Consider the following 20693-nt stretch of genomic DNA (forward strand, 5'->3'; position numbering starts at 1 on the left):
GTACTCACACTACAGCTCAGGTCTGGAGGACAGAGGACAACTTTGTGCAGGTGCTCTTCTCCATCTGCCATGTAGGTCCTGGGGATTGAACACAGCTTGCCAGGCTTGTGTAGCAAGTACTTTATCTGCTGAACCATCTTGCTGACCCTCATGATTTTATAGGCAGGAGAATCCTAAAGACTTAACAAAAAAGTTTAAAACTAATAAAAAAAAAACCTTTCAATAAAGTTACAGGATAGAAAGTCATCATAGAAAAATATCAGTTATTTACACTAAATGTGGAAGATCCCCAAAAGAAATGAACAGTAACAATGATAGAAAAAAAATCCATCCTGTTAAGTATTTAGCATGAACAGCAAGGGAAGGGAGGTGAAAAACTTGCATATGGAAGACTATACAACACTGATGAAAGAAATTAAAAAAACGAATAAATGGAAACACGTCCTGAGCTCTTAGACGGGAAAATAACGCTGTGAAAATGTTCAGAAGACCCAAAGTGGCCTGCATATCCAGCTCTGGTGCTCTCAAACTCCCAATACCCAACTTGTTGGAGCTTTATTCTTATTTTTAACAAAATTCATATGGAACCAGAAAAGACCCCAAATAGCCCAAGTGATCTTGAGAAAGAACAAAATTAGAGATGTCATACTTATTTATTTCAAAATATATTACAAAGCTCAGTAATTAAAGCGTCACGAGGCTGGCTGTGCACATATCACATAGATCAGCAGAACCAAAGAGATTCCAGAATTAAATCCATGCACATGGGGTCAACTGACTTCAAGACTATGAATACTACACAATGGGCAGAGATGATCTTTGCCACAAACAGTGTTGGGAAAAGTCGATGACTCCACGGAAAACAACCAAACCAAACTGTATCCCTCTTATACCATACACAATAAAAATTCAAAATGGATTAAAAAATGAACATACGACATGAAACTAAAAGTCCTGGAAGAAAACAGAGGTGAAAGGCTTTTTGGCCTTGGCCTTGGCAGTGATGTCTTGACTATGACATTTGAGGCCCAGGAAGCAAAACCAAAAATGAAAAGCAAGACTGTGTCAGCCTAAGAAGCTTCTCTGCCCAGCACAGGAAATCAGAGAATGGGCAACACAGAATGGGGGAAAATGTTTGCCAACAATGTACCTACGAGGGTTGGTATCCAGAATACGTAAGCAGCTCCCACAGAATAAATAATCCTACTGAAAATGGGCAGAAGACCAGTAGACGTTTCTTTAAGGACGGCAAATGGGAAATGACATAGAACCAGCCAATCATAAAGAAGTCACAAGATCACAGTGACTAATCCCCTCTCACCAGTCAGGATGGCTATTACAGAAAGAAAACCCCAAAGATCCCAGGTATTGGCAAAGATCTGGAGCAAAGGAAATGCACATTTGTTATTGGCGATAATATGAAAATTAGGAAAACAGTGCAGGGTTTCTCCCTAAAGTAAAACTTGGTCTGTTATATGATTTCACAATCCCACTCCTTGGTGTTGAATTGAAAGAATTGAAATCGGAATCTCAGAGAGATAGCTGTGCCTCCATTTTTTGTGGCAACACTATCCACAATAGCCAAATTATGAGGCCACACGTATGTCTGCACAAGTGAATAGTTAAAGAAAATGTGACATCACATAAAATTAAATCTTATTCAGGCCTGAAAAGAAGGAGATGCTTCCACTCTTGATGTGGAGGGCATTATGCTAAATGAGGTAAGCCAGTTGGTAAGGCAAATCCTTCGGATTCCACTTGTATGCGGTACCTAAAACAGTCTGGCACAGAGGCCACAGGATGTGATGGTTGTTACATGGTGATCTGGGGCAGGACAATGTAGAGAACTGCTCTACTGACAGAAAATTTCAGTACCCAAGACAAAACAAGCTTTCAGGGTCTGCTGTGCATTCTAGTGCCTATAGAACCCATTAAGAATACTTAAAATATTATATTATAATGAAGCAATATTTCCTTAATAGTATCAAACATCCAGGTGGTGTCCAAATATTCCTGATATTTATTTTCTCTCACTTTAGACCCTTAGTGCATTTGAGTCAGAATTCAAACAGGTTCACTCTCATTAGTTAATGAGCCTCTTAAGTCTCTTTTTATTCCATGGGATCTGCCACCTCCCTCCGCTTGGAATTTATTTGATGACGAAACTTAGTGATTTGTCCTATAGAATTATCCATATCCATATTTTGAATTTTGTTGATTCATATGAGTTTTAAAATAGGCTCAACTGGGGTTGGAGAGATGGCTCAGCAGTTAAGAGCACTAGCTGCTCCTGCAGAGGACCCAGGTTCAATTCCCAGCAGTTACAAGACACTAACAACCAACCATAACTCCAGTTCCAGGGGATCCAAAACTCTCTTCTGACATCCATGGGCACTGCATGACACAGGTGTACCTACCTACGTCCAGGCATTATACTCATACACATAAAATAAAAATAGTATATAAAATTTAAAATAAAATAGCCTCAATTGCAGTAGTTTTCTGCCAATCTAGCCCTTATAACATCACCTTCCTTTTAAAGAAAGTTAAAATTTGACGTTTTTTAGCTTGCTATCTTGAGGATCCTTCAGCCTCTATTTTCTAATTTTGCCCATCATCCCTCCACTTTAAACCTGTGATTTGCCCAGCAGTTCTTTCTGAAAGGATGTGGCTGACCTGGAGTGCTCTTTCAATCAGGTTTCAAAATGTGTCCTGCTCCGTTCACCAGAGGTGCTTGTTCAGCTTTTTCCAAAGATTGCAAAACATAACCAGTAAACAAGAGGTGTTGTTTTCATTTCAGGATTGTGCCATATGGGTACCTTTACATTATTGATGTACACTGAAACATTTACCACAAAAACATATACCTGGGCTTTGCTCTAAACTAATTGGGGGGGGCTGGCGTTTTAGATGGCATAAGACTGGCCTTGGTTAATCATTGTAACAACATGGTACCTGTTTGAGAGTTCATTATTTTTTAAAGTTTTTAATTAAGTAACTTATGTTATGAGTGTTTTGCCTACATGTATGTAAGTGCATCGTGTCATGCAGTGCCCATGGAGGTCAGAGGAGGGCATTTGATCACCTAGAACTGGAATTCTGTTGTTAGCTACATGTGGGTGCTGGGAACCAAACCTGTGTCCTCTGCAAGAGTAGACAGTACTCTTAATTGCTGAGCCATCGCTCTAGCCCTTGAGAGTTCATTATTTCATGCCATCTTTTAAACAAATTTGCAATTTTCCTCCTTAAGAAATAAAGTTGAGTCAGACTATATTACCCAAATTAATGAGACATTGCATTTTGGGAACCTGTAATACATTTGCCAAGGACCATCAGGAAATCATGTCTGAGGAGCAATGAACTTGCTTTTCTCACTCCGCAAGTCAGATTTGACCCTTAGAAGTCAGCACATACATACTATTTAAGATGGGGACATCACCTGGAATGCTGAGCACACAACTCAAGCAGAAGTGGCTCAGAGGCTCCACCAGAGGCTACGCCTAAGTTGAGATACTTTTGGATGAAGGCTTTGGAGATGTAATGGTTGCCCAGGACTTGGGACAGGATCCCAGACCTGTGTTTTAGTTGGTGAGGAGGGATCAGCAACCATTGCAAAAGAGTTGGTCACTCGTGCCTTGGGTGCTGTTTTTCGCATTCCAAATTAAAATATCTGCCTTAGCGGCAAAGGAGTAGACCTGAGAAAGTGTCTATTCATCCAGGTCCAGGTTAATTAAAGTTTCCAGAAGTTCTCTATATTACATGGCCAACTTAGTACCGTTCTTAGACTCACATCTGGAGGGTGATCACATGATCAAAGAGGCATCAGAGGCTGGGGGATGCAGCTCAGTGATGAATGCTTGCCTGGCATGCCCCAGGCCCTGGGTTTAACCCTAGCACTGAAAAGGGAAAAGATATTGAACAACAAAACCACACAACAAAAACATGTGAATTTTTGATCACTGGAACTCTGGGTGAGAAAGACTAGAAACTTTTTATTGAGCAGGAGTTGGAAAATTAAATATAATTTCATTTATTACTGCTATTTTGAAGTATGTAAAAAAAAAAAAAAAGAACTCATTCTCTAATTCTGCACCAAACCTTTCAGGAATTTGAACATTCAACTGGTGAGAGATTATTCTAGGTCAAGGTTCCAATTTCTCTACACTGTTACTGCCTACAAAGTCACTTAAAAAATATTGGGGCAGGGCGTGGTGGTGCATGCCTTTAGTCCCAGCACTCAGGAGGCAGAAGCAGGCAGATCTCTGTGAGTTCAAGGCGAGACTGGTCTACATAGTGACTTCCAGGACAGCTGGGACTACAGAGAGACCCTGTTTCAAAAGACCAAATAATAATAGTAATAATAATAATGATAATGATAATCAATAGAAATCTTCTGAATAAAAGATTTAAAAATATTCTTAGGGTTGCATTAAAATATCATTACACATTTCTATGCTGTAGAATATTTAGTCTGCACATATAAACTAAAGCATATTTGTATGTTTCTTTTAAAAAATATTCTCCTTGTCTTAGAAACACATATGTATATGCTGTGTGTTGCTAAGTTGCTATGGCGAATTTGTGTTTGGTTGAATACCAGACCAGAGTAAACAGACATTACCGCAGGGCAGAGCAGTGCCGTGGTTATCAGAGCATGTCTGCACTCCCCTTACAAATAGATGTTTTTCAGGGCCTCCAACCTATAAAATGCTAACTGCTTGACATGTTAATACAGGCAACAAATGCTACAACCCAGCAGCTCCGTGTTTCACAGGGCTCATCGGGGAAGCCATTTGTCCTGAGGGTCTGTTAACATTATAAATATCAGAAGGCTGAGAATCAGTCCTGTGTTACCTGCCAAAGACCTATGCATTAAACCTGCCATCTGGATTTTAGCCAAGGATATGGAATAAAATGTTTGAATTGGAATTTAGTAATTTTATGTATGATCAATATTCTGAATCAAAAGTAGTCTACATCTTTGGAGCACATTCCCATAAAATATTAAATATCTGTGCTATGTCACATTATCCACAGAGTTAAAAATGCACGATCAGCAACTGATGTGTATTCAGTTTTTACTGTGTCTATTCCAGATTGTGTTTTAAGCTTTTTATGTGAATCATTTCATTACTGGAGAGAGAGAGAGAGAGAGAGAGAGAGAGAGAGAGAGAGAGAGAGATGTAAAAATAGTTAAATAAAACTGGCTAATAATAAGATAATTTTTAGACAGAGGCAGAGGCAGAGGCAGAGAGATTCCCTGTAGCCATTTAGAGTCCTTCAAAAAGTCATTTTGCCTCCAAATTTACTCAATTCAAGCATACTATTTCACGGGTATCATGTAGCCAATTATTCTCAAATAATATTTGCATCCATATCATAGGATAAATAACTATGATTATGTGAGATAAAGCTTCTAAAGGAAATGTTTTCTTAAGCTTTTTATGCACCTTGTCTGTCTGTATGCTGAAATGAATGGAGTCCCTCATTTCTATATTTCAAAGAATAAGTAAGACTAGATCGAACAAAGGGTTTGGCACCATAATCTTTTAGCCTGAAACTCCAATAATAAGCAAGTTAATTTTGGTTAATCTCAAATCAGTGAAAAAGTATATGCTTTTTGTAAGACTTCCCTAAATTGAAAAGGAAGAAGAGATTGAGCAGCCACGTGGTTCCGTGTGATCGAGAAGCTGGCTCCAAAAGAGCCAGGCATCGGTTCCTGTTGCCTATCAACCCACTCCCCTTTCACAGTGGTTAAAATGATCTGCAGTAGACTCAGCTCACTGTGATTGTACCAAACTCAAGTGGCCAGTCACTGGGCAATGAGACAGCATCCTCAAAGCTCAGGACTCAGGCAGAATGTACTTTGACACTTGGAAAATGTATCTTCCTTCATCTTTGGGTCTTAAAGTTTTGTTAGTCTCACTGCAAACCCAGAGCAAGACCAAACACTCCCCACCCCCAGGGAATCTGCCAGGATATTTGTATGTTTAAACACTGGCTAAAGGACGGGTTCAGGGATAAATTTGTATCATGGTGCTGTTCAGTTCACAGGTTGGTTAATATTAAACAAACACATATTGCAGACCATGTCTTATTACAAGGTTGTTTTCTGAGGTTCTGTGGGTCAGGGTCAAAGCTTGTGCTTGTCCAGCTTCACGACAGTGCTGATCAATAGCTTGACAAATCAAGTAATAGTTCAGTAACAGTAAAACCATTCCAAAGCGAACGGGCTTGCCATTATTATTTAAAATTTGTATCCTTTTTGAGAATTTCATATGTAAGTACTGTGCTCACATAATTTCTGTTCTTCCCCCCCTCCCATATTCCCCTCACTCCCTCTCAGTCTCTTGACCTCTAATCATTATTGTTATTGTTGTGTGTGCGTGTGTGTGTGTGCATGTGTGTGTATGAACAACCTTCTGAGTATTCAGTGGTGCTAGTGTGCACATGTGTTTGGGTCTGACCACTGGGATTAGACAACCCGGGCTCAACCCCAGAGAAGATGGATTCTTCCTCCCTCAGCAGCCATCGATTGCCTATAGCTCTTCATCTAGAGGTGGGACCTGCTACAACTAATTTAATACTACAATCGATCTTTACAAATATCATTTAACTCTTACAAGTGATATTCCCAGCACCCACGTGGTGGCTACGAACTGTCCTTTACTCCAGTTCCAGAGGAATCCAAAGCCCTCTTCTGACCTCCATGGCACTGCACGACACAGGTGCACTCACATACATGCAGGCAATGCACTCATACACATAAAATAAAAATAATAAAATATTTTTTAAAAATACCTTACAGGTTTATATGCTAAAATATTGTTACACCATTTAAGTCTCACAATAACCTTGAATAAGGTTTGTGAGATTCAGTTATATTTTAAATTTGTATTCATTTATTCATTTATTTTTGTTTTATGTGTATAAGTGTGTTATGCTTGCATGTGCCTGTGTCATGCAGTGCACCCGTGTTGTGCAATGCCCATGGAGGACAGAAGAGGGCATCAGATCCCCTGGAACTGGAGTTATAGACAGTTATTAGCTGCCATGTGGGTGCTGGGATTCAAACCTGGGTCTTCTGCAAGAACAGCCAGTGCTCTTAACCTCCAAGCCATCTCTCCAGTCCCATGAGACTCAGTTTTAAAGAGAAAATTGGGGCCCCCGAATATTTATATGGAATTCTGTTTCTTCAGCAAAGACTTTTTTTTAAAGACAGAGTTTTGCTATGTAGCCCAAACTTGAGATCCTTTCACCTTAGCCTTCTAAGTGTTGAGATTACAAGTGTGTGCTACCACGTTCTATTTGACAAAGTCTTATGAAGCGGGTACTACATGCGCCATCATTCCAGATCTTTGAATACGTTGTATAACAAATGCATAGCCTTTACCTTGTGCCAGATGTTTTTATGAACACTGTACAGACACGAACTTGGTTAGCTGTCATAACAGAAGTGTGAGGTAGTCATTATTGTTTTCCTTTCATAGATGAAGAGAGGGAGACTAACGAAAAAGGCAAAGGGGAATCACACAGCTTGCCCAAAGTGATTGGCAGGAAGCTCTGAAAACTCTAGTGACCCGTGCATGAAAATAAGAGCCGGCGTCTGCTCTTGGGGACACAAAGTGTAGAAGGCAGACATGTAAACAAATGTGTACAGTCCAGCATGTGAGTATCGCAAAGTATGTATAAGGCAGAAGGAGCACAAAGGGATAGGGGATTAGTGAGACCCCATCTACCCGCTGAGGAGCCTGCGGGCGGGCAGCAGAGGAAAGCTCTGATCAAAGTCCTTGAATGTGGACTCCAGAATCACTGTGCCCCTCATTCCATCAGGCACCCGGTATTTGAGAAGGCGTTGGGAAATACACTAGGACCATCATGCATGTATAGGACCATACTAGCATGGGAAGCAAAGGGGTAAAGCTGGGCTTTTGTGAACAGGAAGTGCTAGGCCTTCAAACACACAAAGCTAGAGCTATGTAGATCTTGCTGTAATATCATAACACGCAATTTAATGTATATATTAAACAGTGCTCTTGTGTGTATCAACTCACCTGTGGAGCTCCTCAAGACTTCCAAGGCTCATGGCCAGTCACAGTAAAACACAGCTGCATGTTAAGAAGTAGAGAGACCCAAAGTTACAGAGACAGGAAGGAGCACTGTTCTGTACTGACAGCAGCTTAGTGAATGCTTATTGACTGAACAGTTGGTGAACTGAATAAAAACAGGAAAAAGAGGTGATTAATTTCATTATTCATTTTTTCCTTTTGGTGAAAGTTTTGATGAGGGGAATTAAATAGAAATATTTAAAATTGAGGTTTTATGACAACACAGAATTTTCTTTTTTTTTTTTGAGACAGGGTCTCCCTGTAGCCCCAGCTGTCCTGGAACTCACTATGTAGACCAGGCTGGACTTGAACTCACAGAGATGTGCCTGCCTCTGCCTCCCGAGTGCTGGGATTAAAGGCGTGTGCCACCACGCCCAGCCAGAGTTTTATTTTAAACATATTTCTGTGGACAGTCATTTTGCTCTTTCTCTGATTTCTGTCTAAGTACGGTTACCACTTACATTACAAAGGTTTTAGTCCACATGGTGGCCACGGAACTTCATGAGGAGAAAGAAATTTGATCATGTTGAATTATGACTGTGTGTATAGTATATTTCAGGGCTATTAATTTAAAGTTTTTAGTTCTTAAACTAGTGCCTGGCCAGGCGAGGTGGTGCATACCTTTAATCCCAGCACTCAGGAGGCAGAAGCAGACTGGTTTCTGTGAGATCGAATGAGGCTAGCCTGGTCTACATAGTGAATTCCAGGTCAGCTGTGGCTATAAGGAAACCCCGTCTCAAAAGAAAATAAAACAAAACAAAAACTAGTGCCAGGATTCCGAAAGATGAGTGTATGAATTTCTGTTCCTAAAAGTTGAATCCTGGGACTTGTATACCATTTTATAAGTGAGGAACTGAAGGCTCTTAGGGTCTACGGACCCTCAGCTAGATGGTGTAAGAATCAAACGATTTCTCCTGAGTCAAGTTCGAATTCAGTGTCTCAGTACCACTTACCGATACCTGAAACCGAGCTCAGCCACTCAGTTCTTGGCAAGTCGGAAGCCCCCTTTGGTGGATTAGAGGGATATACAAAGATAGCTCCAGACATAAGCAGGGAACGTTCTCAGAAAAAAACTAATGCTGAAAGTCTTGAGTAAACTTCCAAGAAAATGCCATTAGCTTTTAAAGAGAAACACATAAGCCAGACTGTCTTCTGCATGAGCAAAAATCAGATGACTCTTCTGAAATTCCATCTGTTACCAGTCTCCTATATCACAGCCTATAGAAAAGAATGCGAGAGAAAAATCAGAAAATGTAGGTGCTGGCAAAATAAGATATTACTGTTATTACTGGGTAAATTATTCATATGATTTATTTAAGCGTCACAATTCAGGTGAATTTTAAAATGATGAGGGAAAATTTAATATATTGAACCATAAATTCTCACTTAATAATTCCCAAGTATCTTAGAAAGAATAGAGTTTTCTACAGTTAAAAATTCAATCCATGAATACCTGTAATTAACTCCCTTTTAATACACAGGTCATTTGCACTGAGATGAAAGTGGTATGTGTTCAGTAGAAACCAGACTTGGGTTTTTGAATTTTGATCTTTTCCCAAGCTAGCTGTATGAGCTGCAATAATCCTTTGTGACGGCCAGTTGTAGTAAAGCACGCCTGCTGAATGGGTGTAAGGTGGGTGCCCAGGACATGATGTTCAGTAATATAAATGTATTAAATGCATTTTCAGCTTTGTGGGTTTATCAGGGCAGAACTCTGTGTCACCCCAAAGAGCATCTTCACCATGCAAACCTGACCTCTTTTCTTATGAATGGTGCAGTGATTTGGGTGGTCCAGACGCAGAGCAGAGACCCAAGGCAGCGCACACCCTCTTTCCAAGGAGGCACCGTGGGCAAACATTGACTCGTGCTGTGCAGATGCTTACAATCTCTGTATTTCCTTTCATCATCACGACCTCTAATGAAGCACATTTTCTTGGCATATGTGAAATATTGAGCTCTGCGTGGTACAGGTGGGCTGGATTTTGCTTATGTACTCATTCTAGTCAAACAACCGTAAGACCTGGTACCCACAGCCTTGCACGGTCCCTGCAGTGAGCTCTCCATTTGTGTTTCATCGCTCCCGGAATCTGGCAGCCGTCTCCTCCTTCTTCCTTTGCAGGTGCCGGATGTCCTCTGCCTGCAGCCCGCTCTCCAGGCCATTCTTCTGACAGCTTTTATTTATTCTTTGATCTTCAGCCCATCTACCTGTCCCTTTCAAGTCAAGTTGGGTACCACACTTCTTCCCCTCTGATGGGTATTTCATATACCGTGCTATGTCTTTAAGATCTACATCAGCAACAGATTCTCTTAAGAGAGGACAGAAACTAGATCTTTTCCTTCTGTTGGTTTTTACTCTTTTCTTTTAGTTTCAGTTCCTAACATAAAGGCAGGCGTGTAAAGGTGCTCAATATTATTTATTGAATGAATAAGTAGAGATAGATGACTTCTTACATCACAGAAATTGGCTATCTTAAAAAAGATTATGAAAAAATTGATCCCCATTTTTTACATTATTTTGAGACCTATTAGAGTACCTCTTACATATGGGAAATTCATCCTTTCAGGACAAATTGGAGAGATATGATTTTAGTGAGGCTTGAAATTGTTCATAGATGCTCATTTAGAATCAGAGATTTTGCTAGTTAAGTTCCCAAAATAGTCTCACTAAAAATAGTGATTTATGAGTGGCTGGTACCCAGGAGTAAATAACAGTTTTTGAAAAAGCTAATAGATTTTTTCCTTTTGTTTCTACTTATCTATTGTTTTTCTGAAAACAAGGGCTGATCCATATTTTTGAAGGTTGATCAGATGAGACAAAGTGATTATTATCTATCTTTCCATGTGCTAGAAATAACAGCTTGATATGTTTTTTCAGGCATTTTTCTTTGCGTGCATTTTATATATCACATGTATAAATTTTAAAACAACATTAGCGGTCATAATATCATTAGATTTTTATTCTTGCATTTTAACAAGTTCTAAATTCGCTTGTCATTATTCTCTGGACACATGATTTGCTGACATTGTGGGGACACAGCTTTCTCCAGTGGAGTGCCCCATCCTTACACCGCATGAGCATTGCCTTTAACCTTTCATAGCTGTCTCTGAGTGAGAGGAGTCACTACATCTTAACATATGGCAGGACTGCCAATTAAAATTGTCATCAAATGGCTCATTGTAGCCTTATGAATAAGTTCTAAAGACAGGTTTGGATGCATAGCTTAAATCAATGCCTGTAATAAAAACTTGCATTCATTCAACATTTATACAGTACCAACTATAGCCAGTCTATTATTAATCAAAGTAAACCAAACAGATTGTTTATAACTAATTTAATTTGGCTGTCTAGACTTACTTAAACCCATCTTCAAACCTACATGTACCATCTGCCTGAATGGCTCCTTTCTGCTGCTGTCCTCTTAAATAGGGTCAAGACATTTACTTTTTCTAAGTCAGCTTTGCTATATTTAAAAGACTAACACTACCAGTTTTATACCCAGCCCTCCAGGAATTGTAATTCCTAACCAGAGCAACCCATAAACACACACACACACACACACACACACACACACACACACACACACACAAACACAAAAAAAAAAAAAAAAAAAAAAAAAAAGTGCCAGCAGTTTGTCAGCAATGGCCCTGTGAAGGGCTCTGAGGGCACCATGACCCCTCTGGAGTTGTGTGGAGCCCAGCAGGGGACATGAGCTCCCCCTCAGAAACTTGTGTTTCCTCCATTGAGGAGACTTAACCTCAGGAAACCCTTCCCAGTTCTCTGAAAAGTTAAGAAATGTCAATGACCTCTCTCTCTCTCTCTCTCTCTCTCTCTCTCTCTCTCTCTCTCCCTCTCCCTCTCCCTCTCCCCCTCCCTCTCGCTCTCACTCTGCTCAAAGTCCTTTGAATAATGCTGTCTGATAAGCATGTTTTATTTTTTGTTGCTATGACTAAATACCCAGGAAAATCAGCTTAAAAGAGTAAAGATTCCTTTTGACCCCTGGTTTCAGGTGTTTCAGCCTGTAGCCACATGACTCTGTTGCTTCTGGGCCCATGTATGGTGAGGCAGAGCATGATGGAGGGAACATGTGGTGGAGAAAGTGACTTACTTGATGGAGAGAGTCAGGGAGAGGAAAGGCTGGAGGCAAGATATACCCTGCACAGTCACATGCCCAGTGACCTGCTTCCTCCACTTAGGTCCCGCCTTCCATGATTTCCACCACCTTCCAATGGTCCAATCAGTTCTGACTCCTTCCATCAAGGAGTTAATCCTTTGATTACGTCAGAGCCCCTATAATCCAGTCACTTTACAAAAGCCCCATCTCTGAGCACTGCGTTGAGACCAAACCATCAACCCATGAGCCTTGGGAGTGGCGGGCACGTTGCATACCTGACCACAGCAGAGGGATTTTGTATTTCAGTGTTCTGGATGGGTCTACAAAGCCAGCCCGAGCGCATCTCTGGTCAGCGGGTATGCTGATCTAACACCGCATTGGTTCGCATTATCACCACGTGCCACGGGCATTCCCTCCCAAAGTCCCACTGAGTGCTTCTAACGTCGTTACTCAAGAACAGCCTGTTGGGCCACAGCTTGGGGAGCTGCTGACAACACAAATTCAAGCCGAAGAATACCAGGTTTGCAAAGTCCAATTGTCAACAGAATTACAAAATCACATTGGTCTTTCAGAAACTTTGTTTTTATAAAAGAAACATACAAGGGGCTAGAGAGATGGCTCAGTGGCTGCTCTTGCAGAGGACCGAGGTTCGGTTCCCAGCACCCACATGGCAGCTAACAGCTGTTCATAACTCCAGTTCCAGGGATTCCAACACCCTCTTCTGGCCTCTACAGGCATGGGACAACACCTGCACTTACATACAGGCAAGCAATGCACCCAATCCAAATAAAATAAAATAATAGGGGGCCAGAGAGATGGCGCTGTGGTTAAGAGCACTGACTGCTCTTGAAGAGGGCCCAACACCCACATGGCAGCTAACAGCTGTTCATAACTCCAGTTCCAGGAATCTAACAAACTCTTCTGACCTCCACAGGCATTGCAGGACAAGGGTGCACTTACACACATGCAGGCAATATGCTCATACACATAGAATAAAAATAATAAATAAATAGCCGGGTGAGCCGGGTGCTCACCTTTAATCCCAGCACTCGGGAGGCAGAGGCAGGCGGATCTCTGTGAGTTCACGGCCAGCCTGGTCCACATAGTGAGTTCCAGGACAGCTGGGGCTACAGGGAGACCCTGTCTCAAAAAGACCAATAAATAAATAAATAAAAAAAAAAAAATAAATAAATAAAATAATAGATAAAAAGAAACACACAAATGGAAATCCGATAAAAAGCAATGAGAATTAGCATTCTATGACCCTGAAGGAATTCATTCTTTTAAAGCACCTGTTGCCGTTAATTAGAAAAGCAAACAACTCAACCAAGCATTCCATTAATATTAGTACGAAGAACAGAAATGGACAAGGTGGTTACCTGTTTAGGAAATACTGCCATAACTATACATCTTTTAGCCATGCTACTTTATCAAGGAGGCATATCTTGTGTGTGCATGTGCATGTGTGTGTGTGTGTAATATGTATTTGTATGATGAATTTGCATGTGTGGGGGCAGCATGTATGCTATGGGGAGGTCAGAGGACAACCTTGGGTATTGGACCTTGCCTTTGACCTTGTTTGAGACAGGTTTTCTTTTGTATTTGCTGCTGCGTACACCAGGCTAGCTGGCCTGTGAGGTTCTGGAGATTGCTGTCTCTACCTTCCATCTCATTTGTAGGAGCGCTGGGATTACAGCAACCCATACTATGCCTTTCTTTACATGGGTTCTGGGATTTGAATTCCTTAGGCTTGCATGGTAAGAACTTTACCCACTGGGCCATCTACAGTTACCCAATAGACCTTTTAAAAGCTAAGGATCACCCTTTCAAGCAAGCTTTTAAGAAGACTAATCTAACATTTAGGATTTTCATCTATCATGTAAGCTGTCGCCTGTACATTTGACAGACCCTGCTACCCGTCCTCACCATGTCTACATGGGTAGAAACCTGGAATGAATCTGTAATGTTTTAACTTGCATCATTTCAATGTGGAATCAAGAAATAAAACAGATTGGGAAAAAAAAGCATAAAAATACCAATGTTTACGGGCTGTCTTCTAAGGAGTCTCTGTCAGCTGAGGCTAAATACAATTTTTCTCTTCAGGTTGGTGGCCAAGTCAATATGTTTGTCATCCTTCACCAAACGTGTTTGCTAATTTTGCAGTGTAGCTCTTGGCTATTTAAACATTTCCAAAATGGTTCATCGTATAACTGTAAAGGTGGCTTAGGTTGGGTTGAAGAGAGAGGAATGCCGTCCTGTTCACAATTTCTGTAGAACTCTATGGTCAGGTTATAGTAGTTCCCTTAGAGAGGGAGGTTCTAGAAAGAAAAATCACCCCCTCTCACCCCAGGGTATAGGCTGAGAAACCCTTCAGGATCTCATATTTGAGAGGGCTATAAATTTATACTTTTTGAAAATTTCACCAAATGAAGCTGTTGACACAACCATTTGTAGTGTATGTGTGCTAAGGTGTTATTTTAAAAACATATGCAGATATACAGGTAAAAGTACCCCAAGTTCATTCCAGGCTTCTACTGAGCAGAAATGTTGCAATGACCTTAACAAATTTATGAAAGTTATGGGTGGTTACAACTAAAAATGGATTGAAGTTTATGAATCTACAGGCCGAAAATGACGACAGCAACGCTTAGAGAATGTGGCGTCTCAAAGCATGGCCCATGGAAGTCAAATCAGGCACGGTGTAGCATCCCAGGATGCCTGTGCTTGAAAGGTGGGGAAGGGGGATTGGGGCTTCAAGGCTAGCCTGGGAAACATATAGAAACCCTCTCTATAAATAAACAGATAAATAAATAAGTGTAGGAAAGTTAAAAAGAAACAGAAACGAGAAAAAAAGATTAGGAAGCCAAAGAGAAATCGAAGAAGGAGCAAAGAAAGCAAGTGAATACTCCGGAGTTATTAACAATTAGGTAACTTGGTTTCTTTTTTAAAAATATATTTTTATTATTTTTAAATTTTTCATGTGTATGATGCATTGCCTGCATCCATGTAAGTGCACGTGGAGATCAGAAGAGGGTATTGGATCGCCTGAAACCTGAAACTGGAGTTACAAATGGTTGGTAGCTATTATGTGGATGCTGGGAGTTGAACCCGGCTCCTCTGCGTGAGCAGGCAGTGCTCTAACCCCTGAGCCATCTCTCCAGCCCGGTAACTTGGTTTCTTAGTAATGACTGTTTGTACATGTCTTCTCAGATTTTGGCACTAACCAGATTTTATTTCCAAGTATTATTTTGTTCCATGACTAAGTACAGTCAAGATGAGAACAGGAGGTTATCGTTCCTGTGCCCTGACAAAATGCCATGATGGTCAGACCAAGGTTGCCCTGTGTTTTTAATTGTTGACTAATTTTAACTTGATCCTCATGGGGTCCCTTTGAGGACAGCATTGAAGGTAGAAATTTCAGATGGGATGATTCTTTGCTTTAAATATGGTTAAGACATTTTAATTCAAGGCACCGCCATGATCCAAGGCCATTCCCTTTGACTTTGTACTTTCAATAAATGACACTCTGTTGGGATGCCTTCTAGGACCTTCTCTATACTGTTTGAAAACAACCACCAAAAATTAATGGAAGGGGTCTGGTATGGATGAGTTGGTACCTGTGTATCCTGTCTGTCTCTGTGTGAGGGTTTTGTTGGCGGTTTCTCATAATAGGATGACACAAATTCACAGCATGTATTGGGGGTAGTGAAGGAGGTAAAAGAGAAATTGTGATATAAGAATGTCAAATTCACATTGACAATTTGAGTTTTAGCTCTCTCTCTCTCCTCTCACCCATGGCTCTCAGGATGGGCAAAGAACGTGACTCCCAAGCTATCATGTCCGCCATCCTTGACCTTGCCTCCACCTTCACCCCACCATGTCTCTGTACCCTACTCTGCTGGCTCCGTTATGATTTCCAAAGCTCCTCATCACAAGCCTGGATTCCTAGATTCAGCCTCCTTCTGTGTGAATTACCTCACCCTCCTATTTTTGTTCGGAGAGTCTCTGCTGCAGCCAGGAAGGTTCCCTGTTGTCACAATACCCTTTGGGCAACTTCATTTCACCCAGGATGCCGTTTGCCTTTCTGGTCCTACTAGAGGCGCAGAGCTCCCTGAAACCTTCTTGTATGACCTCAGCCCATAGCAATTAGTTATTGGATGAGTTACCACACACACTGTGTTGGCATTGAATTGTGTCAGAGCCTGGGAAGTCAAGGACATCAAACTTCTGCATGTATCTCTGGAAGCACTTACTTAAAATTTCTTTTATGAAGGATCTGTTAAGATGTTTGTCATCCCATTAGCCACACCCGCAAAGTTTTCATTTTTAAGAGACCAAGTTTGGGGGCTGGAGAGACGGCTCAGCAGTTAAGAACACTGGCTGTTCTTGCAGAAGACCTGGGTTTGAATCCCAGCACCCACATGGCAGCTAACAACTGTAACTCCAGTGCCAGGATATCTGACAGCCTCTTCTGTCCTCCAAGGGCATTGCACGACACAGGTGCACTTACCTACATGCAGGCAATGCACGTATACATATAAAATAAAAATAATAAATAAAATATTAAAAAAGAGAGAGAGACCAAGTTTGTGGTTCATTCCTTCTTCCTACAATGATGCTTGAACCAAACTAAAGCCCAACTGAACATGTTATATTTACCATGGTTTTTTGGAGGTGGGGGGAGTCTTTTTTTTTTTTTGAGACAAGGTCTCCCTATGGAGACCAGGCTGGCCTCAAACGCACAGAGATTGCCTGCCTCTGCCTCCTAAGTGCTGGGATTAAAGGCATCTGTACCACACATGGCTATATTTACCATGTTTTAAAAGTCAAAACAGACTGGAGAGATGGCTCAGCAGTTAAGGGTGACTTTTTAAAAATATTTTGTTTATTATTTTTATTTTGTGTGTATGAGTGTATTGCCTGCATGTATGTGAGTGCACCCCGTTGTGCAATGTCGTGGAGGTCAGAGGAGGGCTTCGTATACCCGGGTCCTCTGCAAGAGCAGTCAGTGCTCTTAACCACTGAGCCGTCTCTCCAGCCCCCACCCTGGCAGCTCTTACAGAGGACCTGGGTTCAATTCCCAGCACCTACATGGCTGCTAACAACTATCCATAACTCCAGTTCCAGGGGAATCCAACACCCTCTTCTGACCTTCACAGGCATTGAACAGCATGGGTACACCTACATACGTTCAGGCAATACACTCATACGCATAAAATAAAATTAATAAATAAAATATTTTAAAAGTCAAAACAACATAAATCTATCACCAAGTATGTGTGAAATTATATTATGGAATGATTTTAAGAACTAGTCAGGACATTAAATTATCATATATGTCTGTTTTTCTTACAAAAAGAAAGTTACTGTGTTTTGTCACGATCACAGCATACATTTCCTTACTAATTTTGACCACATCTGAATATGTGAAATGATCTAGGGGGAAAAAAAGTGGTCTAACAACAAACTAGGACCTTAGTTGTTTGAATTTTGTTTGAATTCATGTAAGTTTTGCCAAGTTAGTTTTCCTGAGTGTGGACTTTATTTTTAAGTCAGTGTTAGAAAAGTTGTATGATAAAAATTTTACTGTGGCGAGCAGGTTGAAAAGAAACATAAGACCATGGGAAGTCTAACGTGTACTTGTCATGTTAATCTAACATGACAATCACTTCAGTTACTCACTACGCCTGGGAAAGAATGATGAAGAAAGTGAAACCTCAAATGTCAAGGAGGGTAAGATGTTTACAGTATTTACACACTTCATACGATGGCACTACACAGTAAAGTCCACATATCAGGCATATACAATATAATTTATAGGATAGATATAATCTACTCTTGTTCAGTAGATACATTAGTAAATGGAATTTTACTAGTATTTAATTTTCTAACAATTATTTCAAGTCTTTGCTTGTTTCTCATCTTTACATGATAACTTTGGAAAACAGAATAAAATCTCAAGTTAGAAAGATTATAATTAGGAGCTGGAGAGATGGCTCAGTGGTTAAGAGCACTGACTGCTTGCAGAGGACCCAGGTTCAATTCCCAGCACCCACTTGGCAGCTAATAACCATCCTTAACTCCAATTCCAGGGAACTTGATGCCCTCTATTGACCTTTTCAGGTATTGCATGACACGGGTGCATTTAACACGTGTGTAGGCAATACACTCATAAACATTAAAAAATGAATAAAAATAATAATAAAATATTTTAAAAGAAAGATTACAGTTAAATTATAGAAATAGTAATTTGAAAGGGAATGTAGTTTAGATTTCCCAGAAAATAAAATTAGTGCTATCCTTTTCCCCCAGGAAAAGGGGGAAACCCCAAACGCAGAACTCTAAAAGTGGAGAACAAACAGACCCACTAACAAAGGGAAGAGAGACATGGGTAACTGCTTGTTTAGTGCAGTGCATTAACTTGGGGGTTTTTGTAAGCAAAGAACAATGCTTACTATATATGAATTAACAAAACTGTTGTAATATAGCATTGCTTCTGATTGGTTTTGAGATATTTTACATCGTAAATATTTAAAAAGCAGAGAACCCCAAATCCTGGATTGATTTCTGATGTCCTTTTCTTGTCTCACGTTCAGGATGTCTAGTTCTTAAAACTTTATAGTGGATAAATTACTTGCCAACACATTTCAACTCCTCCTCTGGAATGTGGAGAGCTAAGTTGGTTTAATTTTTTTAAGGGAACATATATGCTTCGGGAAATTCTTTTAAAATCTCCAACAACATTTTGCTTGCTTGGCAAACTGCCTCTGGAGTGGTAGCATTGACATGGTCTATAATTTCAGCGTCCCACTGCCGTGAGTCACTCTGTCACTGGAGGCTCTGTCTGTCATCCTGTCAGATGGCCTCTGAACACGTCAACAGGGCAAAGGAAAAGGATTCTGCTATGTAATCAGTATTGCCCATATATTCCGATGATAATATTTCAGTCAATAGTGTGACTGTTTAATGTCTATTACTTTTGGCTTGCTTTACTTTGTCAATTCATAACACCTTAAGAGAATTTACCATTTCTCCATCTAGCAGCCAACCCAAGAATGTTAATGCGACACCAAAGTAAAACTTTCAGCAAGTATTTTGTTGTATAAAAGTCAAAGTTCTAAAAGTAAATAGAAATTGGTGTAACTGATGTTTAATCCTAGTGTGCAACACTGAACTGAATTAGCTTCTCTCTTTTTTAAGCTGACGCAAGCAAGACTGAGGGAGGTGTTGGGGCTAGGTGTTGGTGTTGATTGGCTTGCGTTGTTCACGCCCACTGGCCTTTAAATCATTGTCTAGCTTTCCAAAAGTTCAGAGAAGTCAAGTCTGTGACAGGGGTCTGCCATTTCAAACAGTTCATGAAAGACTGCACAGGACTGGATAAATAATTAAGGTACAGTTGTCTTTACACACGTGTTCACACTGTTATAGTAGTCCTTTCTTCTTTATATTGTGTTGATTGGTTATTCATTACAAATTAAAATGCTTGAAAATACTACTTGGGTAACTTTTTTCTTAAAAGATCATCTCAATATAATGTCAAACATGGGAATTATTTACCCACATCCTGATTGCAGTTTTCTTTTGTAAATGATTTTAAGTTTATTTGAAAAATTGGGGCAGCGACTACTCGGAGAAGGAAACATTGCAAAAACAGCAAGCAAAGTTTGGCTGCTTGTATGTTCCGATGCATCACTGAATGTCATAAAGACTTGTAATGTGTGTTAGGAAAAGACACAGAGTTGTACAAATTCTATTTTCATGTTGCACCTTTAAAGAGTTTGCTGTGTCTTGAAAACAAGAGCCACAGAAATTTAAGCCAAGGAAGAATGTCTCATGAGCGAAGGTGGAGTGCGGAGGGTTCATACTTTTACCTAAGGAGAAAGAAAAGGCTTTTGTCTTCCCTCCTCTCATCTTCTCAACTTGCTCATTTTACGGACACAATATTTTTAGAGCAGTTATCAGAAGAAATGGAGGGACTGAATAAATAGAAACGAGCCTTAGGTTTTGACGGACTAGAATGAGTGACGGTTTTCAGAAGTAGCCATTCTCAAAAGTATCAATCTGACAGGGGATTTATATCTCCCTCTGCACTAAGCATCTTACACAATCCATGGTGATGGTTTTTATTAAAAATCCAGCCTAAAACAAAGCCAAGAGCATCTTATAACTCAGTGGAGAAATTTTCAACTTAAGACAGATTTGAATAGGACAGTGGGTTACAAAGAACTATCTTGTCAAATTAAAAAAGTTCGACGTGCTTTCTAAAAAAGATTGCCATTATTCTACAGATCAAGATCCCCCTGTATAGATTTATACTTAAATTATGTTCCTGGACATTCTTGATTGTACTGATACTCCTAAAAAGTACATCACCTATATTTAAGGTCATGTTTTACAGTGTGTCAAAGGTTATTGAGATTGTTGTTTTTAATGTATAAGTTAGTTTAAAGGAAATGAAATAACTTAATTTTTG

The 20693-nt window shown here is 40.2% G+C and overlaps 1 protein-coding gene across 8 annotated transcripts in view; it reads left to right on the forward strand.

Annotated features, from left to right (window-relative positions):
* Slc38a4 (solute carrier family 38 member 4) overlaps nucleotides 1-20693 on the forward strand; it is a 69485-nt gene that overhangs the window by 10880 nt on the left and 37912 nt on the right. For 3 of the 8 annotated variants that reach the window (XM_029567428.1, XM_029567432.1, XM_029567433.1), the window contains exon 1: nucleotides 19539-19610. The exons of 4 other annotated variants lie outside the window; for them this stretch is intronic. The gene's annotated coding sequence lies outside the window, so the exon portion shown is untranslated. Of the gene's footprint in view, nucleotides 1-19462; nucleotides 19611-20693 lie in introns of those variants that run through there. One more of the 8 variants, XM_008841306.1, reaches the window with a different exon arrangement.

This window comes from Nannospalax galili, unplaced genomic scaffold (assembly GCF_000622305.1).
Source record: "Nannospalax galili isolate Female #2095 unplaced genomic scaffold, S.galili_v1.0 scaffold841, whole genome shotgun sequence".
NCBI lineage: Eukaryota > Metazoa > Chordata > Mammalia > Rodentia > Spalacidae > Nannospalax > Nannospalax galili.